Source organism: Patagioenas fasciata, chromosome 36 (genome assembly GCF_037038585.1).
Source record: "Patagioenas fasciata isolate bPatFas1 chromosome 36, bPatFas1.hap1, whole genome shotgun sequence".
Taxonomy (NCBI): domain Eukaryota; kingdom Metazoa; phylum Chordata; class Aves; order Columbiformes; family Columbidae; genus Patagioenas; species Patagioenas fasciata.
The window spans coordinates 1,775,592-1,802,261 of record NC_092555.1 but is presented as its reverse complement, the minus strand read 5'-3'; the positions used below and the strand labels follow the sequence as shown (position 1 = coordinate 1,802,261).

The following is a 26,670-nucleotide window of genomic DNA, read 5'->3' as shown; positions in this document are numbered from 1 at the left end:
CTTTATCCCCAGTGCCCATTGTGACATCCTCCGTACCCCCTTGTCCCCAGGGTCCATTGTGACACTATGGGGACCCCCCCTTGTGCCCAGGGCCCATTGTGACACCGTGGGTACCACCCTTGTCCCCAGGGCTCATTGTGACATCCCAGGACCCCCCATTGTCCCCAGGGCCCATTGTGACACCGTGGGGACCCCCCTTGTCCCCAGGGCCCATTCTGACACCGTGGGGACCCCCTTTGTCCCCAGGGCCCATTGTGACATCCTGGGGACCCCACCTTGTCCCCAGGGCCCATTGTGACATCCCAGGACCCCCCATTGTCCCCAGGGCCCATTGTGACATCCTCGGCACGCCCTTGTCCCCAGGGCCCATTGTGACATCCTGGGGACCCCCCCTTGTCCCCAGGGCCCATTGTGACGTCCCAGGACCCCCCATTGTCCCCAGGGCCCATTGTGACATCCTGGGGATCCCTCCTTGTCCCCAGGGCCCATTGTGATGTCCCAGGACCCCCCATTGTCTCCAGGGCCCATCGTGACATCCTCTGCACCCCCTTGTCCCCAGGGCCCATTGTGACATTCAGGGGACCCCTCTTTGTCCCCAGGGCCCATTGTGACATCCTGGGGACCCCCCCTTGTCCCCAGGGCCCATTGTGACGTCCCAGGACCCCCCATTGTCCCCAGGGCCCATTGTGACATCCTGGGGATCCCTCCTTGTCCCCAGGGCCCATTGTGACGTCCCAGGACCCCCTATTGTCCCCACGAGCTATTGTGACATTCAGGGGACCCCCTTTGTCACTGGGGCCCATTGTGACACCATGGAGACCCCCGCTTGTCCTCAGGGTCCATTGTGACATCCTGGGCACCCCCCATTTTCCCAAGGACCCATTGTGACATCCTGGCCATCCCCTTCCTCCCAGGGCCCGTTGTGGCACCACGGGGACACCCCCTTTGTCCCCAGGGCTCATTGTGACATCCCAGGACCCCCCTTTGTCCCCAGGGCCCATTGTAGCACCATGGGGACCCCCTTTGACCCCAGGGCCCATTGTGGCACTATGGCAACCCCTTTTGTCCCCAGGGCCCATTGTGACATTCTTGGACCCCACTTTGTCCCCAGGGCCTATTGTGACACCATGGGGACTCCTCCTTGTCACTGGGGACCCATTGTGACACCATGGGGACCCCCCCTTGTCCTCATGACTCATTCTGACATCCTGGATGCCCCCCATTGTCCCCAGGGCCCATTGTGACATCCACTGCACCCCCCTGTCCCCAGGGCCCATTGTGACATTCAGGGGACCCCTCTTTGTCCCCAGGGCCCATTGTGACATCCTGGGGACCCCCCCTTGTCCCCAGGACCCATTGTGACATTCAGCGGACCCCCTTTGTCACTGGGGCCCATTGTGAAATCCCAGGACCCCACATTGTCCCCGGGGCCCATTGTGACATCCTGGGGACCCCCCCTTTGTCCCCAGTGCCCATTGTGACATCCTGCGGACCCCCCTTTGTCCCCAGGGCCCATTTTGACATTCAGGGGACCCACCATTGTCCTCAGGGCCCATTGTGCGGTCCCAGGACCCCCCATTGTCCCCAGGGCCCATTGTGACATCCTCGGCACCCCCTTGTCCCCAGGGTCCATTGTGACACTATGGGGACCCCCCCTTGTGCCCAGGGCCCATTGTGACACTGTGGGTACCACACTTGTCTGCAGGGCTCATTGTGACATCCCAGGACCCCCCATTGTCCCCAGGGCCCATTGTGACATTCAGGGGACCCCCCTTGTCCCCAGGGCCCATTCTGATACCGTGGGGACCCCCTTTGTCCCCAGGGCCCATTGTGACATCCTGGGGACCCTCCTTGTCCCCAGAGCCCATTGTGACATCCTGGGGACCCCCTTTGTCCCCAGGGCCCATTGTGGCACCATAGGGACCCCCTTTGTCACTGGGGCCCATTGTGAGATTCCAGGACCCCCGCTTTGTCCCCAGGGCCCATTGTGACATCCTGGGGACCCCCTTTGTCCGAAGACTTCATTGTGACATCCTGGGGACCCCCCTTGTCCTCAGTGTCCATTGTGACAGCCCAGGACCTTACATTGTCCCCAGGGCCCATTGTGATATCTGGGGGACCCCCTTGTTCCCAAGGCCCATTGTGACACCCTGGGGACTCCCATTGTCCCCAGGGCCCATTGTGACATCCCAGGACCCCCCATTGTCCCCAGGGCCCATTGTGACATCCTCTGCACCCCCTTGTCCCCAGGGCCCATTGTGACATTCAGGGGACCACTCTTTTTCCCCAGGGCCCATTGTGACATCCTGGGGACCCCCCCTTGTCCCCAGGGCCCATTGTGATGTCCCAGGACCCCCCATTGTCCCCAGGACCCATTGTGACACTATGGGGACCCCCCGTTGTTCCCAGGGCCCATTGTGACACCGTGGGTACCACCCTTGTCCGCAGGGCTCATTGAGACATCCCAGGACCCCCCATTGTCCCCAGGGCCCATTGTGACATTCAGGGGACCCCCCTTTGTCCCCAGGGCCCATTCTGATACCGTGGGGACCCCGTTTGTCCCCAGGGCCCATTGTGACATGCTGGGGACGCTCTTTGTCCCCAGGGCCCATTGTCACATCCTGGGGACCCCCCCTTGTCCCCAGGGCCCATTGTGACGTCCCAGGACCCTCCATTGTCCCCAGGGCCCATTGTGATATGCTGGGGAGCCCTCTTTGTCCCCAGGGCCCATTGTGAAATTCAGGGGACCCCAACTTGTCCCCAGGGCCCATTGTGACATCCTGGGGACCCCATTGTCACCAGAGCCCATTGTGATATCCTGGCGACCGCCCTTTGTCCCCAGGGCCCATTGTGACATCCCAGGACCCCCTTTGTCCCTGTCGAGGGTTAGGATTGCGGGGTGACAATCAAACCCTGGCAGATGTGTTGTCAACCTCCTTTCCCCCCCCCAATTCCCCCTTTTGCCCCTCCCTCTCCCCCTTCCCACTCAGCACAGGCGATCGGGAGGGGAAGAAGCACAGAGGGAAGAGAGTTGGAAAAGTTCAAGATGTTTTACTGATGCTACTGATAAGAACAGAGAAAATAATACAAATATACAAAACCCATCTTGTAAGTCTGAGCAACTGCAGAGCCAGCACCCAAAGTCCTGGATCAGACTCTGCAGCCAACCGGAGCTGGATTCAGTCTCTCACTGGCCTCCGTTCGCAGGGACGACCAGCAAGGTCCTCTCCTGATGTCGGCCATGAGGAAAAAAGGGAGAAAGGGAAAAGGGGCGAGATCCTCGTGATCTCCCACTTTTATATGAAGTATTCACGTGAATGGAATGTTATTCACCGTTGGTCAGTCTCTCGATCACCAGTTTCTCGTTGCCCCTCTCGCGAGATGTCCATCTGTGCTTGTCAATAAGTTTTCATTCCATTGCTGGGTTTGCCAAAACATGTGTTGGGTTCTCCAGGAAAATGCAGCTGATATGAAGCTTGAGCTGACAGGCAAATTCACTAAAAGAGAAACTTGTTTTTAACAAAACCAGGACATTCCACTCCTTATCATATGACATTCACTGAATACTTAAACCTTATCAATACAATCTATCAATACAATCTAATTAATCACTACTACTATATATATATATATATATATACATATGTACATATATACACAGGAGTAATTAATCAGTGGACCATCCTTTGAAAAGTTCATTAAGTTCATTTTGTCACCACAGTCTCCCAGGGCAGGGAAAATGGTCCAAGTGCATCTCATGACCCCTGTTGGTGGGTTAAGGACACCAACTTCCAAGAAGGTGTCGGGCGCCACTCGAAGAAGCCAGCGCTGGTTTCATCACCATTGTCTTGATCTGAAAGACACTTATTAAACATTGTTAGTGCGGCAATTCACATCGTACAGTTCAGCATTGCACATTTTCACCTAAAATCAAATCCCCTTGAGGTGCACACCGAACTTCTCCATCCTTAAGCATCACCCACCAGGTGCTGCCAGGTCCCTGGGCAAAAACAATCCCACGAATAGGTTTGCCTGTGCCCGAGGCAGGAGGAACCCAGACTGCCTTTCCTAACATATTTTCCATGTGTACTACAGGGACTTTATCTCCTTCCACAGTCCATAGAATTTCTGATTGGGCAGGCCCGGCTCGATTGGTTGATCCCCTGGTGTTGACCAACCAAGTGGCTTTTGCTAAATGTGAATCCCAGTTTTTAAAGGCTCCACCACCCAGTGCCTTTAGTGTAGTTTTTAACAAACCATTGTACCTTTCAATTTTCCCAGAGGCTGGTGCATGATATGGAATATGATACACCCACTCAATACCATGTTCTTTGGCCCAATTGTCTATAATACTGGTTTTGAAATGAGTACCATAGTCTGATTCAATTCTTTCTGGCGTACCCGGCCACCAAAGGACTTGCTTCTCAAGGCCCAAGATGGTATTTCGGGCTGTAGCAGGAGGTACGGCAGATGTTTCCAACCATCCAGTGGTTGCTTCCACCATTGTAAGTACATAACGCTTACCTTGACGTGTTTGTGGAAGTGTAATATAATCAATCTGCCAAGCTTCTCCATACTTATACTTTAACCATCGCCCCCCATACCATACAGGTTTTAACTGTTTTGCTTGTTTGATTTCGGCGCAAGTTTCACATTCATGAATAACCTGTGAAACAGTGTCCATAGTTAAATGCACCCCTCGATCACGAGCCCATTTTCATGTTGCATCTCTACCTTGATGCCCTGAAGCACCATGGGCCCACCGAGCTAGGAAAAGTTCACCTTTATGTTGCCAGCCCAAGTCCACCTCAGCTACTTTAATCTTAGCAGCTTGATCCGCTTGTTGGTTGTTTCGATGTTCCTCGGTGGCTCGACTTTTAGGCACATGAGCATCTACATGACCAACTTCCCCAGGCAGGCTCTCCAGCCGAGCAGCAATGTCTTCCCACAGCGTGGTTCCCAATGGTTTCACCTCTGCGCTGCCAGTTGCTTTTCTTCCATTGCCGTAGCCACCCCCACAAGGCATTTGCTCCCATCCATGAGTCAGTATAGAGACAAAGCATTGGCCACTTCTCTCGTTCGGCAATGTCCAAAGCCAGCTGGATGGCTTTCACTGCTGCAAACTGACTGGATTCACCTTGTCCTTCAGTGGCTTCTGTAACTTGTCGTGTGGGACTCCACACAGCAGCTTTCACCTTCGATGTTTTCCTACAGACGACAGGATCCACCTGTGAACAGTGCACACTGCTTATCAGTCTCTGAAAGCGGATTATATGGTGGTGCTTCTTCAGCACGTTTTACTTCCTCCTCATCTGCAGACATCCCAAAGTCTTTGCTTTCTGGCCAGTGTGTAATCACTTCTAATATCCCTGGACGGTTGGGACTCCCAATCCGAGCTCGTTGCGTGATCAGTGCAATCCATTTACTCCACGTAACATCGGTGCCATGATGTGGAGAGGGAACCGTCCCTTTGCACACCCAGCTCAGCACCGGCAGTCGAGGTACCAGGAGGAGCTGTGCTTCAGTGCCCATCACTTCTGAAGCAGCTCGAACTCCTTCATATGCTGCCAGTATCTCCTTTTCAGTTGCAGTACAGTTGGCCTCAGATCCTTTGTATCCTCGACTCCAAAAACCTAAGGGTCGACCTCGGGTTTCTCCTGGTGCTTTGTGCCAGAGGCTCCAGGTAAGTCCATTATCTCCGGCTGCGGTGTAGAGCACATTTTTAACATCTGGTCCAGTTCGGACTGGTCCCAGGGCCACCGCATGAGTTATCTCACGCTTCATTTGTTCAAAGGCTTGGCGTTGTTCAGGGCCCCACTCAAATTGGTTCTTTTTTACGAGTCACTCGATAGAGAGGCTCACAATGTGGCTGTAGTCAGGAATGTGCATTCTCCAAAAACCTACAACGCCCAAGAAAGTCTGTGTCTCCTTTTTATTAGTAGGTGGAGACATTGCTGTAGTTTTGTTGATCACCTCCATTGGGATCTGACGACGGCCATCTTGCCATTTTATTCCTAAAAACTGGATCTCCCGTGCATGTCCCTTGACCTTGCTTCGTTTTATGGCAAAACCAGCATCCAAAAGAATAGGAATTATTCTCTCACCTTTTTTGAAGACTTCTTTCGCTGTGTCGCCCCATACGATGATGTCATCAATGTATTGCAAGTGTTCTGGAGCTTCACCTTGCTCCAGCGTGGTCTGGATCAGCCCATGGCAGATGGTAGCACTGTGGTCCCTGGGGTCATTGGTTGGGTCATGGAGTCACTGGTTGGGTGATGGGGTCATTGGTTGGGTCATGGGGTCACTGATTGGGTGATGGGGTCATTGGTTGAATGATGGGGTCATTGGTTGGGTTGTGGAGTCACTGATTGGGTGATGGGGTCATTGGTTGGGTTCAGGATTGGTTGGTTGGATGATGATGATGATGGTTGGATGATGATGGTGGTTGGATGATGATGGTGGTTGGATGATGATGGTGGTGGTTGGATGATGATGGTGGTGGTTGGATGATGATGATGGTGGTTGGATGATGATGGTGGTTGGATGATGATGGTGCTCTATGCCAAGGATGCACGGAGCATCTGGGCCAGTCACAAGAGGATGCTTTTGGATATTGGGGTGCAGGGCTTTGGTGTGAAGGTTCGGGAGACAGACTTTTGGGTGCAGGGATTTGGGCACCAAGAGTTCTGGGTGCAGCATTTGGGTCTGCAGGGTTCAGGTGTTCAGGACCTGGGGGTGCAGGACTTGTGGGCTGGAGGATTTGAGGGTGCAGGGATTTGGGGTGAGGGATTTCAGGGTGCCAGTTATGGGGGGGAAGGATCTGGGGTACAGGTTTTGGGGGTGCAGGGTTAAGGGGTTTAGGATTTTGGGGTGCACAGTTTAGGGTGCACGTTCTGGGCATGTATGATTTGAGAGTGCAGGGCTTTGGGGTACAGGATTTGGGGTGCAGGGTTTTGGGGTCAGGATCTGGGGGTGCAGGGTGTTGGGGAGAAGGATTTGGGGGTGCAGCATTTTGAAGTGCAGGGTTTGGAGGAGGGAGGTTTTGGGGGTGAAGGATTTGGTGGTGCTGGTTTTGGGGGTGCAGTGTTAAGGGGTGGAGGATTAGGGGTGCAGGATTTGGGGGTTCAGGATTTGGGGCTGCAGGGTATGGGAGGGAAGGATCTGGGGCTTCAGGATTTGGGGGTGCACTGTTTGGGGTGCAGGGTTTAGAAGTCAGGTCTAAGAGTGCAGAGTTTGGGGTGCAGGGATTTGGGGGGAAATTTAAGGTTGCAGAGTGTGGGGTGCACAGGACTGGGGCACAGGATTTGGGGGTGCGGGGTTTCAGGGATCAGGATTTGGAGGTGTGGAGTTTTGGGGTGCAGGGGATGGGGGTGAAGGATCTGAGGCTGCAGGGTGGTGGGGGAAGGATTTGGGGGTGAGAGATTTGGGGTGCAGGATTTGGGGGTGCAGAGTTTTGGGAGGCAAGGATCTGGGGCTGCAGGATTTGGGGGTTCAGTGTTTAGGGCAGCACAATCTTGGGGTGCAGGGGTTTGCAGTGAAAGGTTTGGTAGAGCAGGATATGGGGGTGCAGGACTTTCGGGTGAGGTTTGGGGTGCAGGGTTCGTGTGTTCAGGGTTAGGGGTGCAGGATTTGATGGTGCAGGGCTCTGGGTGCAGAGTTTGGGAGTTCAGGGTTTGGGGTGCAGGGTTTTTGGCAGGAGGATCTGAGGGTGCAGGATCTGGGGGGCAGGATTTGGGGTTCAGCATTTTCAGTGCAGGTTTTGGGGGGACTTGATTTTAGGGTGCTCGCTTTGGGCTGCAGGATCTGGGTGCAGGATTTAGGGTTTGGGGTTCAGGGATGCAGTGAAGTGCGGGATCTGGGGTGCTCGATTTTGGGGTGCAGAGTCTTGCAGGAAGGATCTGGGGGTGCAGGGTTTAGGGTGCAGAATTTGGGGGTGTAGGGTTTTAGGGAGAAAGGCTTGGGGGTGCAGGTCTAAGGGGGTAAAATTTGGGGCCAAAGGGTTTGGAGGAGCAGCATTTGGGGTGCAGGATTTGGGGGTGCAGGGTTTGGGCGTGCAGTGCTAAGGTGGTGGAGGGTGCAGGGTTTGTGGTGAAGGCTTTGGGGTGCAGGATCTGGGGGTGCAGGATTTGGGCATGAATACTTTCGGGGTGCAGGATTTGAGGATGCAAAATCTGATGGTGCAAGGTTTGAGTGTTCAAGGTGTAGGGGAGCAGGATCTTGGGGTGCAGGGTTTGAGGGGTGCAGGGGTTTTGGGTGAGGGATTTGGGGTTCAGGGTTAGGGGGTGCAGGGTTTGGGGGTGCAGGGTGTTGGGGAAGGATTTGGGGGTACAGGGTTTGGAGGTGCAGTGTTTCAGGGATCAGGGTTGGGGGGCAGATTTTGGGGTGCAGGGTTTGGGTTGGCAGGATTTGGGGGAGCAAGACTGTGGGGTGCAGGGTTTGGGATGGCAGAATCTAGGCTGTAGGCTCTGGGGTGCAGGATCTGGGGTGCAGTGTTGGGAGAAGGATCTGGGGCTTCAAGATTTGGGAGTGCACCGTTCGGGGGTGCAGGGTTTAGAGGGCAGGACCTAAGGGTGCAGGATTAGGGGGTGCAGGTTATGAGGGGCAGGGTTTGGAGGTGCAGGGTTTGGGGTTGCAGGTTTTAGGGGTGCAGGTTCAGGTGATAGGGATGGAGGATTTGGGGGTGCAGGATTTCCAAGTTCAGGTTTTGGATATTCAGGGTTTGGGGTGCAGGTCTTGGGGGTGCAGGGTTTAGCGGTGCAGTTTTAGGGTGTGGAGTATTAGGGGGTGCAGGGTTTTGGGGTGCAGGGCTTGTGGGGCAGGATTGCGGGTGCAGGGTTTGGGAACTCAAGGTCTGGGGCTGCAGGTTTTGGGGGTGCAGTGTTAGGGGGAGAATGTTTTAGGGTTTCAGGGTTTTAGGGTTTAGGACCTGGGGTCAAGGATTTTGGGGTACAGGATTTGAGGGTGTAGGATTTAAGGGGTGCAGGGTGAGGGGATGAGGGTTTGGGGGACAGACTTGTGGGTGCAGGTTTTGGGGTGCAGGGTTGGTGGGGCAGGATTTTGGGTGCAGGGTTTTGGGGGGTGGGTTTGGACATACAAGATTCGGGGGTGAATGGTTTGGGGGAAGGATTTCAGTGTGCAGGGTTTGAGGTTCCAGGTTTTGGGGTTGCAGGTCTCACACGTTCAGTAGCTGGGGGTGCGGGATTTTGGGTGCAGGGTTTTGGGGGGTGGGTTTGGACGTACAAGATTCGGGGGTGAATGGTTTGGGGGAAGGATTTCAGTGTGCAGGGTTTGAGGTTCCAGGTTTTGGGGTTGCAGGTCTCACACGTTCAGTAGCTGGGGGTGCGGGATTTTGGGTGCAGGGTTTTGGGGGGTGGGTTTGGACGTACAAGATTCGGGGGTGAATGGTTTGGGGGAAGGATTTCAGGGTGCAGGGTTTGAGGTTCCAGGTTTTGGGGTTGCAGGTCTCACACGTTCAGTAGCTGGGGGTGCAGGATTTGGGGTGCAGGGGGTACAGGGAAGGATCTGGTGGTGAAAGATTTAGGGGAGGAGGTTTTGGGGGATTTCAAGGAAAACGGGTTTGGGTTGCGGGATTTGGGGAGGCAGAATTGGGGGTGCAGGGTTTGGGGTTCAGAGCCTGGGGGTACGGGGTTTGGGGTTGCAAGGACTGGGGGAAGGATTTGGGGTGCAGGTTCTTGGGGGAAGAATCTGAGGGTGCAAGACTCGGGAGTGCAGGGTTTGGGGGTCCAGGGTCTGGGTGTGCAGGGTTTTAAGGTGCAGGACTTGGGGGTGCAGGGTTTGGAGTGCAGGGTTTGGGGGGCAGGATCTGGGGGTGCAGCATTTGGGAATGCGGCATCTGGGGTGCCTGATTTGGGGTGCAGGATTTAGGGTGCAGGTTTTTGGGTTTCATGGTTTTGGGGCACAGGGCTGGGTGAGGCCAGATTTGGGGTGCAGGATTGGGTGAGGGATCTGGGGGTGCAGGGTTTGGTAGTGCGGGAATTGAGGGTGCAGAGTTTGGGCGGCAGGGCTTGGGGGAGCAGGAGTTTGGGGTTCAGAACCTGTGGGTGCAGAGTTTGGGGTGCAGAACCCGTGGGTACCGGGTTTGGGGAGGCAGAATTGGGGGTGCAGGGTTTTGGGGTTCAGGACATGGGGTTGAGGATTTGGGGGTGCAAGGTTTGGAAGTGCATTGATTAGGGGGAAGGATTTAGGGTGTTGGGATTTGGGGGCACGGGGTTTGGGGGTCAGCGTTTGGGGGTGCAAAGCTTAGGGGGCAGCGTTTTGAGTGCAAGTTGGGGGAGGACTTGATTTTAGGGTGCAGGGTTTGGGGTGCGAGTTTGGGGATGGCAGCATTTCGGGTATACAGTTTGGGGGTGCAGGGTTTTGGGGAGCAGTATCTGGGGGTACAGGATTATGGGATGTGCAGGGTTTGGGGGCGCAGGGTTCAGGGTTGCAGGGTTTGGTATCACAGGTTTGAGGGGTTCATGGCTTGGGAGGAAGGATTTGGGGGTGCAGAATTTAGGGGTGCACGTTTTAAGGGTGCAGAGCTTAGGGGGAAGAATCGGAGATGTAGGGGTTTTGGGGACATTATCTGGGGGTCAGGATTTGGGGTGCAGGGTTTTGAGGTGCAGGGTTCAGGTGTTCAGGGTTTGAGGGAAGGATCTGGAGGTGCAGGGCTTTGGAGTGGAGGATTTTGGGGTGCAGGGTTAGTTGGGATTTGGGGTTGCAGGGATTTGGGGTGCAGGGTTTGGTGGTGCATTGGTTTTGGGGGTGGAGGACTGGGGGACACAGGGTTTCAGGGTGCAGGATGTGGGGGTGCAGGATTTGGGAGTGCAGAGTTGGGGGGCAGAATTTTTGGTGCAGGGCTTTGGGGTACAGGACTTGGGGGTGCAGGGGTTTGGGTGGGGAATTTGGGGTGCAGGGTGTTGAGGAAGGATCTGGGGGTGCATTGTTTGGGGGGCTGGATGAGGAGGTGCACGATTTAGGGCTGCAGAGCCTGGGGGCCAGGGGTTTGTTGGCAGAATGTGGGGGTGCGGGGTTCTGGGGTGCAGAGTTTGGGAGATCAGGGGTTTGGGGTGCAGGGGTTTGGGGGGAAATTTAACGTTGCGCAGTGTGGGTTGCATTGGTTTGGGGGTGAAGGATTTGGGGGTGCGGGGTTTGGGGGTCAGGATCTGGGGGTGAAAGGCAGTGGGGAAGGATCTGGGGGTGAGATATTTGGGGGGCAGGGTTTGGGATGCCAGGTTTGCGGGTGAAGGGTTTGGGGGCAGGGATCTGGGGTGCAGGATTAGGGCAATCAGGGCTGGGGGGGTAAGTTTGTGTGGGGCAGAATTTCGGGGTGCAGGGTCTGGGTGGGCAGGATTTCGGGGGATCCGGGCTTGGGAGTGCAGGATTTTGGAGTACAGGGTTTGGGGGTGCAGGCTTGGGGAGGCAGAATTTGGGGGTGCAGGTTTGGAAGGGTCAGGACCTCGGGGGGCACAGTTTGACAGCACAATGGGGGGTGCAGGATTTGGGAGAGAAGGATCTGGGGGGGCACGGTTTGGGCTGAAGGGTTTGGTAGGGCAGGGGTTGGGGGAGCAGGATTTGCGGGTTCAGAACCTGAGGGTGCAGGGTATTGGGGAGCAGGATCTAGAAGGGCAGGGTTTGGGGGTGCAGGATTTTGGGGAGCAGAGTTTGGGGGTTCATGACGTGGGGATGGAGGAATTCGGGGCGCAGGGTTTGTGGGTGCAGGGTTCACATGTTTAGGACCTGGGGGTGCAGAATTTAGGTGTGCAGGGGTCTGGGGTGCTGGGTTTTGGGGTGCAGGATCAGGGGGTGCAAGGTTTGGAAGTGCAGGGTTTTGGGGCGCAGGGTTTGGGAAATCAAGGTTTGGGGTTCCAGGATTTGGGGGTGCAGTGTTAGGGGGTGAATGCTTTTGGGGGGCAGGGTTTGGGGGTGTATGATCTGGGGGGGAAGGGTTTCAGGGTGCAGGGTCAGGGGGAAGGATTTGGGGGGCAGGGTTAGGTGGGATGTGGGGCTGCAGGGTTTAAGCGTGCAGGATTTTGGGGTGTAGGGGTTTGTAGTGCAAGGTTCGGTAGGGCAGGATTTGGGGGTGCAGGGCTTTGGGGTGAGGGATTTCAGGGTGCCGGGTTTGGGAGGGAAGGATCTGGGGGTACAGGTTTTGGGGCTTCGGGCTTTTAGGGTGCAATTTGTGGAGCACGGGGTATCAGGGTGCAAGGTTCAGTGGTGCAGGGTTTTGGGGGTGAAGGGTTTGGGGAGACAGAATTGGGGGTGCAGGGTTTGGGATTGCAGGGTGTGGGGGAAGGATCTGGGGGTACAAGGTTTGGGGTAGCAGGGTTTTGGGGAGCAGGGTTTCGGGGTCAGGCTTTAGGGGGACAGGGTTTGGGGGGCAGGGCTGGGAGGGATGATTTGGGGGTGCAGGGTTTAGGGCAGCAGGATCTTGGGGTGAAGGGGTTTGGGCTGAAGGGTTGGGTAGGACTGGATTTGGGGTGCAGGATTTTAGGGTGCAACTTGTGGGGGCAGGATTTGGGGTACAGGAGGTTGGGGGTGCAGGGTTTGGGGTGTAGGATTTGTGGAGCAGGGACTGGGGGTGAAGGTCTTGTGGAGGCAGAATTGGGGGTGCAGATTTTGGGTGTTCAGGACCTGGGGCTTCAGGATTTGGGGGTGCACTGTTTGGGGGTGCAGGGTTTAGAAGTCAGGTCTAAGAGTGCAGCGTTTGGGGTGCAGAGTGTGGGGTGCACAGGACTGGGGCACAGGATTTGGGGGTGCGGGGTTTCAGGGTTCAGGATTTGGAGGTGTGGAGTTTTGGGGTGCAGGGGATGGGGGTGAAGGATCTGAGGGTGTAGGGTGGTGGGGGAAGGATTTGGGGGTGAGAGATTTGGGGTGCAGGATTTGGGGGTGCAGAGTTTTGGGAGGCAAGGATCTGGGGCTGCAGGATTTGGGGGTTCAGTGTTTAGGGCAGCACAATCTTGGGGTGCAGGGGTTTGCAGTGAAAGGTTTGGTAGGCAGGATTTGGGGTGCAGGATTCTGGGGTGCTGGGTTTGGGGTACAGGATTTGGTGTTGCAGGAATGGGGTTGAAGGGCTTGGGTTTCCAGGCCTTTGAGGTGCAGGATTTGGAGGTGCAAGGTTTGGGAGGGAATTCTTTGGGGTGCAGGGTTTGGGGTTCCAGGAGGTGGGGGAAGGACCTTGGGGTGTAGGGTTTGGGGGGGCAGGGTTTTGGGGGAAGGATTTGGGGGTGCAGGGTTTTGAAGTGCAGCGTTTCAGGGGGGCATGATTTTGGGGGTGCACATGTGGGGGTCCAGGTTTGGGGGGTGCAGAGTTTGTGAATGGAGGATTTTGGGGTGCTGGGTTTGGGGCTGCCTAATTTGAGGGTGCAGTGTTTGGGTGTTCAGGACCTGGGGGTGCTGCGTTTGGGAATGCAGGCTTTGGGGGTGCAGGGCTCAGGATTTGGGAGGGCAGGATTAGGGGGTGTGAGATTTCAGGGTTTAGGGGTGCAAAGTTTGGTAGGGCTGAATTTAGGGGTGCAGGATTTGGGGTGTAGGGTTTGGTGCTGCGAGATTTGGGGGTGCAGGGTTTGGGGGTGCAAGATTTGAGGGTGCAAGGTTTGATTGTTCAAGATTTAGGGGAGCAGGATCTTGGGGTGCAGGGTTTGGGGGTGCAGGGCTTTTGGGTGAGGGATTTAGGGTTCAGGCTTAGGGGTGCAGGGTTTGGGGCCCAGGGTGTTGGGGAAGGATTTGGGGGAACAGGGTTTGGAGGTGCAGTCGTTCAGGGATCAGGGTTTGGGGGGCAAAATTTGGGGTGCAGGGTTTGGGATGGCAGGATTAGGGGGAGCAAGAATGTGGGGTGCAGGGGTTTGGGGTGAAGGGTTTGGTAGGGCACGATTTGGGGTGCAGGCTTTAGGAAGGAAGGAAGGAAAGAAGGATCTGGAGGTGCAGGATTTGGGGGTGCAGGGTTTAGGGGTGCAGGATTTAAGGGTGCGGGGGTTTGGGTGAAGGGCTTGGTAGGGCAGGAATTTGGGGTGCAGGGTTTGGGGGTGCAGGGTGTTTGGGGAACGATCTGGGGGTACAGGGTTTGGGGTGCTGGGTTTGGGGGTTAAAGGATTTGCGGGGGCAGGGTTCAGGTGTTCAGGACCTGGGCGTGCAGGCTTTGCGGGTTCAAGGTTCCAGGTGCATTGTCTGGGGGGAGAGGATTTGGGGGTGCAGAGTTTTGGGGTGCAGGGCTTGTGAGAGAGGAATCGGGGTGCAGGATTTGGGGGTTCAGGGTTTAGGGTGGCAGGATCTTGGGGTGCAGGATATGGGGGTGCAGTGTTTGTGGGTACAGGGTTTGGGGTTCAGGATCTGGAGGTGCATGATTTGGGGGCTCAGGGTTTGGGGATGAAGGGTCTTGGGGTGCTGGGCTTTGGGGTGCAGTGTTGGGGGGCAGGTTTTGGGGTGCAGGGTTTGGGGGCAGGATTTGCGTGTTCAGGAACTGGGGGTGCAGGATTTTGCGTTGAAGGGCTCTGGGGTGCCGGGGTTGGCCTGCAGGGATTGGGGTGCAGTATTTTGGGGTGCAGGGGTTTGGGGTTCAGGACCTGTGGCTGCAGGGTCTTAGGGAACAGGATTTCAGGGGTGCAGGGGCTTTGGGAGAGGGATTTGGGCTTCAGGGTCTGAGGGGTGCAGGGTTTGGTGGGGAAGGGTTTGGGGGTGCCTGGTTTAGGGTTGCAGGATCTGGGGATCAAGTGTTTGGAGGTGCCAGGGTTTTGGGGGGCAGGATATAGGGGTGCAGGATTTGAGGGTGCAGGGTTGTGGAGTGCAGAGATTTGCAGGTGCAAGATCTGGGATTGTAGGGTTTTGGGGTGCAGGTTTTGGGGAGGAAGGATTTGGGGTGCAGGGTTTAAAGGTTCACGATCTGGAGGTGCAGCGCTTTGGGGTGCAGGGTTATGGGCCTACGGGTTTTGGGAGGGAAGGATCTGGGGGTGCAGGGATCACAGCATGGGGGTGCAGGATTCTGGGGTGCAGGATCTGGGGAGCAGGATCTGGGGAGCAGGATATGGGGTGCAGAACCTTGTTGTTCAGGGTTTAGAGGCAGGATTTGGGGGTGCAGGGCTTTGGGGTGAGGAGTTGGGGGTGCAGGGTTCAGGTGTTCAGGACTTGGGGGTTGGAAGATTTGGGGGTGCAGGGTTGGGTAAGGAAGGATCTGAGGGCGCAGGGTTTGTGGGGCAGGATTTTGGGTGCAGGGTTTGGGGAGCAGGATCTGGGGGTGATGGAATTGGTTGACAAGGTTTCGCAGGCCGGCTTTGGGGGAGCAGAGTTCAGGGGTGCAAGGTTTTGGGGGACAGGTTTGGACATAAAAGATTCGGGGGTGAATGGTTTGGGGGAACAATTTTGGGGTGCAGGATTTGGGGGTGCAGGATTTGGTATTACAGGTTTTGGGGAAACATGGCTTGGGAGGAAGGATTTAGGGGAGCAGGGTTTCAAGATGCAGGATTTGGGGTGCAGTATTTGGGGTTGCAGGTTTGGGGGTGCAAGTTGTGGGGCAGCAGGATATCGGGTACAGGGTTCTGGGCTGCAGGGTTTGGGGGTGCAGGATTTCAACGTGCAGGGTTCTGGGGTGCAGTATCTGGGGGTCCAGGGTTTGGCAGTGCATTGGCTTTGGGGGTTGAAGGATTTGGGGGTGCAGGATTTGGGGGTGCAGAGTTAGGGGGCAGGATTTTCAGTGCAGGGCTTCAGGGCACAGAACTTGGTGGTGCAGGATCTGGGGTGCAGGTTTTCGGTGGGGAATTTGGGGGTGCAGGGTGTTGAGGAAGGATCTGGGGGTGCAATGTTTGGGCTTTAAGGGTTTAGGGGGGCAGGATCTGGCAGTGCAGAGTTTGGGGACAGGACCTGGGGGTGCAGCGATTGGGGTTACAGGTTCTGGGGGTGCAGGGTCGAGGGAATTGTTTGAGGTGCAGGGTTATGAGAGTGCAGGATTTCTGGGTGCAGAGTTTGGGGTGCTGGGTATGGGGCAGCAGGATCTGGGGGTGCAGGTTTTGGGGGTTCATTCCTTTGGGGGGAGGATCTGGGGGTGCAGGGTTTAAGGGTTCAGGATTTGGAGGTGTAGGGTTTTGGGGTACAGGGTTCTGGGTTGAGGTTTTGGGGTGAAAGATTTGGGGGTGCAGTGTTAAGGGGTGGAGGCTTAGAGGTGCAAGATTTGGGGGTGCAGGGTGTTCGTGTGTCTGATTTGGGGGTGCAGGGTCTGGGGGTGCAAGATCCTGGAATTCAGGATCTGGGGGTTCAGGATTTGGGGCTGCAGGGTATGGGAGGGAAGGATCTGGGGCTTCAGGATTTGGGGGTGCACTGTTTGGGGGTGCAGGGTTTAGAAGTCAGGTCTCAGAGTGCAGTGTTTGGGGTGCAGGGGCTTGGGGGGAAATTTAAGGTTGCAGAGTGTGGGGTGCACAGGACTGGGGCACAGGATTTGGGGGTGCGGGGTTTCAGGGTTCAGGATTTGGAGGTGTGGAGTTTTGGGGTGCAGGGGTTGGGAGTGCAGGGTGGTGGGGGTGAGAGATTTGGGGTGCAGGATGTGGGGGTGCAGAGTCTTGGGAGGCAAGGATCCGGGGCTGCAGGATTTGGGGGTTCAGTGTTTAGGGCAGCACAATCTTGGGGTGCAGGGTTTTGCAGTGAAAGGTTTGGTAGGCAGGATTTGGGGTGCAGGATTCTGGGGTGCTGGGTTTGGGGTACAGGATTTGGTGTTGCAGGGATGGGGTTGAAGGGCTTGGGTTTCCAGGCCTTTGAGGTGCAGGATTTGGAGGTGCAAGGTTTGGGAGGGAATTCTTTGGGGTGCAGGGTTTGGGGGCAGGTTTAGGGGTGGAGGGTATAGGACGGAAAGATTTGGGAATGCAGGGTTTGGGGTGCAGGTTTCGGGGTTCAGGAAGGTAGGGAGGGCAGGATTAGGGGGTGCAAGGTTTCAGTTGTAGGGTTTAGGGGTGCAGAGTTTGGTAGGGCCGAATTTGGGGGTGCAGGATTTGGGGTGCAGGGTTTGGGAAGACAGGATCGGGGGTGGGGGATTTGGGGGTGCAGGATTGAGGGGCAGGGTTTTGGTGCAGGGCTTGGGGTCAGGATCTGGGGTGCAGGGTTTGGGAAGAGTATTTTGGGGTGCAGGATTTTGGGTGCCGTGTCTGCGGGGCAGGTTTGGGGTGATCACTGCACCTTTTCCTTTCTCCAGGTGCAGAGCCCGTGCCTCCCTTGGTTCCGTCTGCAAACAGCGCCCATCCCAGCTCGAATCCCCCTGCCCCTCTCACCCTGTGCAGCTCTTTGTGCGCTGAGCTCCGCGCTCAGCACCAGCGGGTGCGGCTCCTCCGGAGGGGATGGGGGGAGGGGGCGGGGCCAAGGGCTGGTTTGAGGGGGCGGGGCTGAGGCGGCGAGCTGCGATTGGCCGGCCGGGCCGCAGCGGCCGTTCCCGCCTGAGCCTTGGGGCGGAGCCAGAGCGGGAGTGCGGGGGGCGGCCGGGCCAGGAGCCGCCCGCAGAGCGCCCGGAGAGCGGGCTTCGGGGACTCTGCCCGGGAACGAGCGGCAGGAGGAGAGGAGACGGCCCCAGCGGTACCGGGTGAGCTTCTGGCTGGAGCCTGGGAGCTGTTCCTCCCAGCGAGGGCTGTCGGGCACTGAACGGGCTGCCCAGGGCAGGGCTGGAGCCGCCATCCCTGGAGGGGTTTCCACAGGAGCTCCTGAGGGCCGTGGGCAGCGCCGGGGGGTTGTGCTTGGACTCCAGCACCTTCAAGGTGTTTGACACCCAAAGGGATTCTGTGGCACACTCAATTTTCACATTGCCATGGAGCCTGGAGGTCCCAGCGGGGTTTGGATCAGCGTGTTCTGGAACATTCTCAGTGGTCGGGTCTGTGTGCAGAGTGTGGTGGGAATGAGAAGAGAGGAGATGGAGAGAACAGTGGGGAGGTGGAGGAGCAGGAGTGGAGGTGAATACCAGAGAGAGCGAGTGTGTGCGGATCAGCAGTGATCACCCCAAACCTGCCCCGCAGACACGGCACCCAAAATCCTGCACCCCAAAATACTCTTCCCAAACCTGCACCCCAGATCCTGACCCCAAGCCCTGCACCAAAACCTGCCCCTCAATCCTGCACCCCCAAATCCTCCACCCCCGATCCTGTCTTCCCAAACCCTGCACCCCAGATCCTGCACCCCCAAATTCGGCCCTACCAAACTCTGCACCCCTAAACCCTACAACTGAAACCTTGCACCCCCTAATCCTGCCCTCCCTACCTTCCTGAACCCCGAAACCTGCACCCCAAACCCTGCATTCCCAAATCTTTCCGTCCTATACCCTCCACCCCTAAACCTGCCCCCAAACCCTGCACCCCAAAGAATTCCCTCCCAAACCTTGCACCTCCAAATCCTGCACCTCAAAGGCCTGGAAACCCAAGCCCTTCAACCCCATCCCTGCAACACCAAATCCTGTACCCCAAACCCAGCACCCCAGAATCCTGCACCCCAAATCCTGCCTACCAAACCTTTCACTGCAAACCCCTGCACCCCGAGGTTGTGCTGCCCTAAACACTGAACCCCCAAATCCTGCAGCCCCAGTCCTATGCACCCCACACTCTGCAACCTTAATTTTCCCCCCAAGCCCCTGCACCCCAAACGCTGCACTCTTAGACCTGACTTCTAAACCCTGCACCCCCAAACAGTGCACCCCCAAATCCTGCACCCCTAATCCTCCACCCTTTTAACACTGCACCCCAAAACCTGAACCACCAAATCTTTCACCCCCAAAACCTCCCTCCTCCAAACCCTGCACTTCAAAATGCTCCACCCCCAAATCCTTCTCCCCAACACCCTGCACCCCCAGATCCTGACCCCAAAAGCCTGCACCCCAAATCCTGTACCCCAAAGCCCTGCACTCTCAAATCATACATGCCCAGAACGTGCACCCTAAACTGTGCACCCCAAAATCCTAAACCCCTTAACCCTGCACCCCCAAATCCTCCAGACCCATGTGCCGAACCCAGCACCCCAAAATCTACCCCCCAAAACCTACATCCCCAAATCCTGCACCCCCAGGCCCTGAACAACCAAAATCTGCACCCCCAATTCTGCCTCCCCAAGACCTGCACCCCCAATTCTGCCTCCACAAGACCTTCACCCCCAGTCCCTGCTCCACTAAATCCTACACCCCAAACCCTGCACCCCCAACCTCCTGGACCCCAAATCCTGCCCCCACAAGTTGCACCCCAAAACCCTGCTACCCCACATCTTGTACCCCCAGATCCTTCCCCCAACACCCTGCAATCCCAAACCCTGCACCCCCAATTCTGGCGCTAAACCCTGCACCCCCAGAACGCTGCACCACTGAACCTTGCACCCCAAAACCCTGCTCCCCCAATCCTCCCCCCCAAAACTCTGCACCCCAAAACCCTATACCCAAAACTCTGCACCCCACAAGTTGCACCCCATATCCCTGCACTCCCAAATCCCTGCACCCCCAAATCCTCCAACCCTCAGGTCCTGCACCCCCAGGTGCTGAACACCTGAACCCCTCACCCCAGACCCCTCACCCCAAAGCCCTGCACCCCCAAATCCTGCCTCTAAACGCTGAACTACAAGGTTCTGTACCCCAACAGCCTGCTCACCCAGATCCTGCACCCCAGAACCCTGCACCCCCATATTCTGATCCCTACAGCCTGCACCCCCAGCTCCTGCACCCCCAAAACCTGTACCCCTAAATCCTGCACCCTTCAACCCTGCAGCCCACAACGCTGCACCCCCAACCTCTGCAGCCCCAGTTCCTTAACGCGTGAAACCTGCACCCCCAAGTCCTGCACCTCAAAACCTTACACCCGGAATCCTGCCCCCCAAACCATGCACCCCAAAATCAAGGCCCCTCAAACTTGCACTCAAAAGTCCGCACCAAGAAACCCTCCCCGCCCAGTTCCTAAAGACATGGAACCTGCACCCCCAAATCCCGCACCCCAAAACCCTGCAGCCCAGTACCCCAGACCACCAAATCTTGCACCTCCAAATCCTGCCCCCTTTAGCCCTGCACTTCAAACCCTGCACCCCAAATCCTGCAACCAAACCCTGCACCCCAAATCCTGCAACCAGCCCTTGTACCCCTAAATCCTTGACCTCCACATCCCGAATCTCCAAACGCAGCAACCCCAAAACCCTACACCCCCAATCCCTGCACCCCCAAATCATTGTCCTTCAAATCCCACACCCAACGCTCGTACACCCCAAGATCTTGCACCCCCACACACTGCACCCCAAATCCTGCATCCCCAAATCCTCCAGCCCCATGTCCCAAACCCCCAAACCCTGCACCCTCAAGTCTTGCACCCCCAAACCATTCTCCCCGAAATCCTGCAACCCCAAACCCCACACCTCCTGCACCCCAAAATTCGACACCTCCAATTCTAAACCCTTAAACCCTGCATCTCGCAAATCCTTCCCCCCAAAACAGTGCCCCCCAAACCCTGCACCCCAGATCCTGCAGCCCCTAACTCTGCACCCCAAACGCTGCACCCTCAGATCCTGCGTCCCCCAACCCTGCACCCCAAATCCTTTACCGCAAAATTCCCCAAACCTGCAAACCCAAATTCTGCACCCCCAGTTCCTAAACATGCGAACCCTGCACCCCCAAACATTCAGCCCAAAGCCCTGCACCCCCAAATCCTGCCGTACACAACCCTTCCCCCCAAACCTCTTCAACCCAAGGTACTGAAACCCTAAGCCCTGCACCCCAAACCTACATCCCCAAATCCTGCACCCGCAGGTCCTGAACACCCAAAATCTGCACCCCCAAATCCCTGAACTCTAAAAACCTGAACCCCCAATTCTGCCTCCCCAAGACCTGCACCCCCAAACCCTACACCACTAAACCCTGCACCCCCAAACCCTGTACCCCAAATCCTGACCCCCACAAGTTGCACCCTGGGGACAATGGGGGGTGCCCAGGATGTGAGAATGAGTCCTGAGGACAAGGGGAGCCTGACAGGGCCCAAGCAAACCCGACAGGGCCTGACGGAGCCCGAGAGGGCCCGAGCAAACCTGACAGGGCCCGAGCAAACCTGACAGGGCTTGTCGGAGCCTGACAGGGCCTGAGTAAAACCGAAAGGGCCCGAACAAACCCGACAAAGCTCGACGGAGCCCGACAGGGCCCGAGCAATCCCGACAGGGCCCGACAAGGCCCGACAGGGCCCGAGCAAACCCGACAGGGCCCGACAAAGCCTGACAGGGCCCGACGGAGCCCGACAGGGCCCGAGCAAACCCGACAAAGCCTCACAGAGACTGACAGGGCTCGATGGAGCCCGACAGAGCCCGAGGAAACCCGACAGGGCTAGACGGAGCCCGACAGGGCCCGAGGAAACCCGACAGGGCCCGATGGAGCCCGACAGGGCCCAAGCAAACCCGACAGGGCCTGAGCAAACCCGACAGTGCCTGAGCAAACCCGACAGGTCCCGAGCAAACCCGACAGGGCCCGACGGAGCCTGACAGGGCTCGATGGAGACCGACAGAGCCCGAGGAAACCCGACAGGGCCCGACGGAGCTCGATAGGGCCCGAGCAAACCCGACAGGGCCTGACGGAGCCCGACAGGGCCCGAGCAAAGCCTGATAGGGTCCGACGGAGCCTGACAGGGCTCGATGGAGCCCGACAGGGCCCGAGGAAGCCCGACAGGGCCCGAGCAAACCCAACAGGGCCCAAGCAAACCCGACAGTGCCTGAGCAAACCCGACAGTGCCTGAGCAAACCCGACAGGGCCCGAGCAAACCCGACAGGGCCCGACGGAGCCTGACAGGGCTCCATGGAGACCGACAGAGCCCGAGGAAACCCGACAGGGCCCAACGGAGCTCGATAGGGCCCGAGCAAACCCGACAGGGCCTGACGGAGCCTGACAGGGCTCGACGGAGCCCGACAGGGCCCGAGGAAACCCGACAGGACCCCACGAAGCCCGATAGGGCCCGAGCAAACCCGACAGGGCCTGACGGAGCCTGACAGGGCCCGGGCAAACCCGACAGGGCATGCTAGAGCCCGACAGACCCCGAGCAAACCCGACAGGGCCCGACAAGGCCCGACAGGGCCCGAGCAATCCCGCCAGGGCTCGACGGAGCCTGACAGGGCCCAAGCAAATCCGACAGGGCCCGAGCAAACCGGACAGGGCCCGACGGAGCCCGACACGGCCCTAGCAAATCCGACAGGGTCCGACGAAGCCTGACAGGGCTTCAGCAAACCCGACAGGGCCCGAGGAAACCCGACAGAGCCCGACGGAGCCCGAGAGGGCCCGAGCAAACCCGACAGGGCCTGACGGAGCCCGACAGGGCCCGAGCAAACCCGAAAGGGCCCGACAAAGCCTGACAGGGCTCGATGGAGCCTGACAGGGCCCGAGGAAACCCGACAGGGCCCGACGGAGCCCGACGGAGCCCGAGCAAACCCGACAGGGCCCGACGGAACCCGACAGGGCCCGAGCAAACCCGACAGGGCCCGAGGAAATCCGACAGGGCCCGACGGAGCCTGACAGGGCCCGAGCAAACCCGACAGGGCTCGACGGAGCCCGACAGGGTATGAGCACACTCGACAGGGTCCGACGAAGCATGACAGGGCTTCAGCAAACCTGACAGGGCCCGAGCAAACCTGACAGGGCACGAAGGAGCCCTACAGGGCCCGAGCAAACCCAACAGGGCCCACCGGATCCCGACAGGGCCCAAGCAAACCCGAAAGGGCCCGACGGAGCCTGACAGGGCTCGATGGAGCCCGACAGGGCCCGAGTAAACCCGACAGGGCCCGAGCGAATCTGACAGGGCTCGACGGAGCCCGACAAGACGCGGGCAAACCCGACAGGGCCCGAGCAAACCCGACAGGGCCTGACAAGGCCCGACAGGGCCTGAGCAAACCCGACAGGACCCGCCAAAGCCTGACAGGGTCCGATGGAGCCCGACAGGGCCCGAGCAAACCCGACAGGGCTCGATGGAGCCCGACAGGGCCCGAGGAAACCCGACAGGGCGCGACGGAGCCTGACAGGGCCCGAGCAAACCCGACAGGGCTCGACAATGCCCGACAGGGCCCGAGTAAACCCGACAGGGTCCGTCGAAGCCTGACAGGGCTTCAGCAAACCCGACACGGCCTGAGCAAAAACGACAGGGCCCGACGGATCCCGACAGGGCCTGAGGAAACCAGACAGGGCCCGACGGAGCCCGACAGGGCCCTAGCAAACCCGACAGGGCCCGAGCAAACCCGATAGGGCTTGACAGAGCCTGACAGGGCCCGAGCAAACCCGACAGGGCCCGAGCAAACCCGACAGAGCCCGAGCAAACCCGACAGGGCCCGACAAGGCCCGACAGGGCCCGAACAAACCTGACAGGACCTGACAAAGCCTGACAGGGCCCGACAGAGCCCGACAGGGCCCGAGCAAACCCGAAAAGGCCTGACGGAGCCTGACAGGGCTCGATAGAGCCCGACAGGGCCCGAGGAAACCCGACAGGGCCCGACGGAGCCCGACGGGGCCCGAGCAAACCCGACAGGGCCCGACGGAACCCGACAGGGCCCGAGCAAACCCGACAGGGCTCGACGGAGCCCGACAGGGTATGAGCAGACTAGACAGGGTCCGACGAAGCCTGACAGGGCTTCAGCAAACCTGACAGGGCCCGAGCAAACTCGACAGGGCCAGACGGAGCCCGACAGGGTTCGACAAAGCCTGACAGGGCTCGATGGAGCCCGACAGGGCCCGAGGAAACCCGACAGGGCCCGACGGAGCCTGACAGGGCCCGAGCAAACCCGACAGGGCTCGACGGAGCCTGACAGGGCCCGAGCAAACCCGACACGGCCCGAGCAAACCTGACAGGGCTCGAAGGAGCCCGACAGGGCCCGAGGAAACCAGACAGGGCCCGACAGAACCCGACAGGGCCCGAGCAAACCCGACATGGCCCGAGCAAACCCGACAGGGTTCGACAAAGCCTGACAGGGCTCGATGGAGCCCGACAGGGCCCAAGGAAACCCGACAGGGCACGCTGGAGCCCAACAGAGCCCAAGCAAACCCGACAGGGCCCGACAAGGCCCGACAGGCCCCGAGCAAACCTGACAGGACCTGACAAAGCCTGACAGGGCCCGACGGAGCCCGACAGGGCCTGAGCAAACCCGAAAGGGCCCGACAAAGCCTGACAGGGCTCGATGGAGCCTGACAGGGCCCGAGGAAACCCGACAGGGCCCGACGGAGCCTGATAGGGCCCGAGCAAACCTGACAGGGCCCGATGGAGCCCGACAGGGCTCGAGCAAACCCGACAGGGCCTGAGCAAATCCGACAGGGCCTGACGGAGCCCGACAGGGCCCAAGCAAACCCGAAAGGGCCCGACGGAGCCTGACAGGGCTCGATGGAGCCCGACAGGGCCCGAGGAAACCCGACAGGGCCCCACGAAGCCCGATAGGGCCCGAGCAAACCCGACAGGGCCTGACGGAGCCTGACAGGGCCCGGGCAAACCCGACAGGGCATGCTAGAGCCCGACAGACCCCGAGCAAACCCGACAGGGCCCGACAAGGCTCGACATGGCCCGAGCAATCCCGCCAGGGCTCGACGGAGCCTGACAGGGCCCGAGCAAACCCGACACAGCCCGAGCAAACCTGACAGGGCTCGAAGGAGCCCGACAGGGCCCGAGGAAACCCGACAGGGCCTGACAAGGCCCGACAGGGCCTGAGCAAACCCGACAGGACCCGCCAAAGCCTGTCAGGGTCCGATGGAGCCCGACAGGGCCCGAGCAAACCCGACAGGGCTCGATGGAGCCCGACAGGGCCCGAGGAAACCCGACAGGGCGCGACGGAGCCTGACAGGGCCCGAGCAAACCCGACAGAGCTCGACAATGCCCGACAGGGCCCGAGCAAACCCGACAGGGTCCGTCGAAGCCTGACAGTGCTTCAGCAAACCCGACACGGCCTGAGCAAACCCGACAGGGCCCGACGGATCCCGACAGGGCCTGAGGAAACCAGAGAGGGCCCGACGGAGCCCGACAGGGCCCTAGCAAACCCGACAGGGCTCGACGGAGCCTGACAGGGCTTGACGGAGCCTGACAGGGCCCGAGCAAACCCGCCAGGGCTCGACGGAGCCTGACAGGGCCCGAGCAAACCCGACAGGGCCCGACGGAGCCTGACACGGCCCGAGCAAACCGGACAGGGCTCGAAGGAGCCCGACAGGGCCCGAGGAAACCAGACAGGGCCCGACAGAACCTGACAGGGCATGAGCAAACCCGACATGGCCCGAGCAAGCCCGACAGGGTTCGACAAAGCCTGACAGGGCTCGATGGAGCCCGACAGGGCCCAAGGAAACCCGACAGGGCCCGACGGAGCCTGACGGGGACCGAGCAAACCCGACAGGACTCGACGGAGCCTGACAGGGCTCGATGGAGCCCGACAGGGCCTGAGCAAACTTGAAAGAGCCCGACGGAGCCTGACAGGGCTCGATAGAGTCCGACAGGGCCCGAGAAAACCCGACAGGGCCCGACGGAACCCGAGAGGGCCCGAGGAAATCCGACAGGGCCCGACGGAGCCCGACAGGACCCGAGCAAACCCAACAGGGCCCGAGCAAACCCGACAGGGTTCGACAAAGCCTGACAGGGCTCGATGGAGCCCGACAGGGCCCGGGCAAACCCGACAGGGCACGCTGGAGCCCGACAGAGCCCGAGCAAACCCGACAGGGCGCGACGGAGCCCGACAGGGCACGAGCATACCCGACAGGGCCTGACGGAGCCTGACAGGGCCCGAGCAAACCCGAAAGGGCCCGAGCGAACCTGACTGGGCTTGACAAAGCCTGACAGGACGCGGGCAAACCCGACAGGGCCCGAGCAAACCTGACAGAACCCAACAAAGCCTGACAGGGTCCGATGGAGCCTGACAGGGCCCGAGCAAACCCGACAGGGCCCGAGCAAACCTGACAGGGCTCGATGGAGCCCGACAGGGCCCGAGGAAACCCGACAGGGTGCGACGGAGCCTGACAGGGCCCGAGCAAACCCGACAGGGCTCGACGGAGCCCGACAGGGCCCGAGCAAACCCGACAGGGTCCGACGAAGCCCAACAGGGCTTCAGCAAACCCGACAGGGCTTGAGCAAACCCGACAGGGTCCGACGGAGCCCGACAGGGCCCGAGGAAACCAGACAGGGCCCGACGGAGCCCAACAGGGCCCTAGCAAACCCGACAGGGCCCGAGCAAACCCGACAGGGCCTGACGGAGCCTGACAGGGCCCGAGCAAGCCCGCCAGGGCTCGACGGAGCCTGACAGGGCCTGAGCAAACCCGACAGGGCCCGAGCAAACCTGACAGGGCCCGACGGAGCCCAACAGGGCCCGAGCAAACCCGACAGGGACCGACGGAGTCCGACAGGGCCCGAGCAAACCTGACAGGGCCCGACGGAGCCCGACAGGGCCCGAGCAAACCTGACAGGCTCGACGGCGCCTGACAGGGCCTGAGCAAACCCGACAGGGCCCGAGCATACCTGACAGGGGTCGACGGAGCCTGACAGGGCCTGAGCAAACCCGACAGGACCCGACAAAGCCTGACAGGGTTCGATGGAGCCTGACAGGGCCCGAGCAAACCCGACATGGCTCGACGGAGCCCGACAGGGCCCAAGCAAATCCGACAGGGCCCGAGCAAACCAGACAGGGCCCGACAGAGCCCGACAGGGCCCGAGCAAAACCGACAGGGCCCGACGGAGCCCGACAGGGCCCCAGCAAACCCGACAG

General features: G+C 59.0%; 1 long non-coding RNA gene across 5 annotated transcripts in view; it reads left to right on the top strand.

Moving 5' to 3' along the window:
* LOC139826191 (uncharacterized) overlaps positions 1–26,670 on the top strand; it is a 279,108-nt gene that overhangs the window by 28,687 nt on the left and 223,751 nt on the right. For 2 of the 5 annotated variants that reach the window (XR_011736193.1, XR_011736188.1), the window contains one exon: positions 2,991–3,447. The exons of 1 other annotated variant lie outside the window; for it this stretch is intronic. This is a non-coding gene — a long non-coding RNA (uncharacterized lncRNA). Of the gene's footprint in view, positions 1–2,990; positions 3,448–3,721; positions 3,901–4,414; positions 4,472–26,670 lie in introns of those variants that run through there. 2 more of the 5 variants (XR_011736190.1, XR_011736189.1) reach the window with 2 other exon arrangements.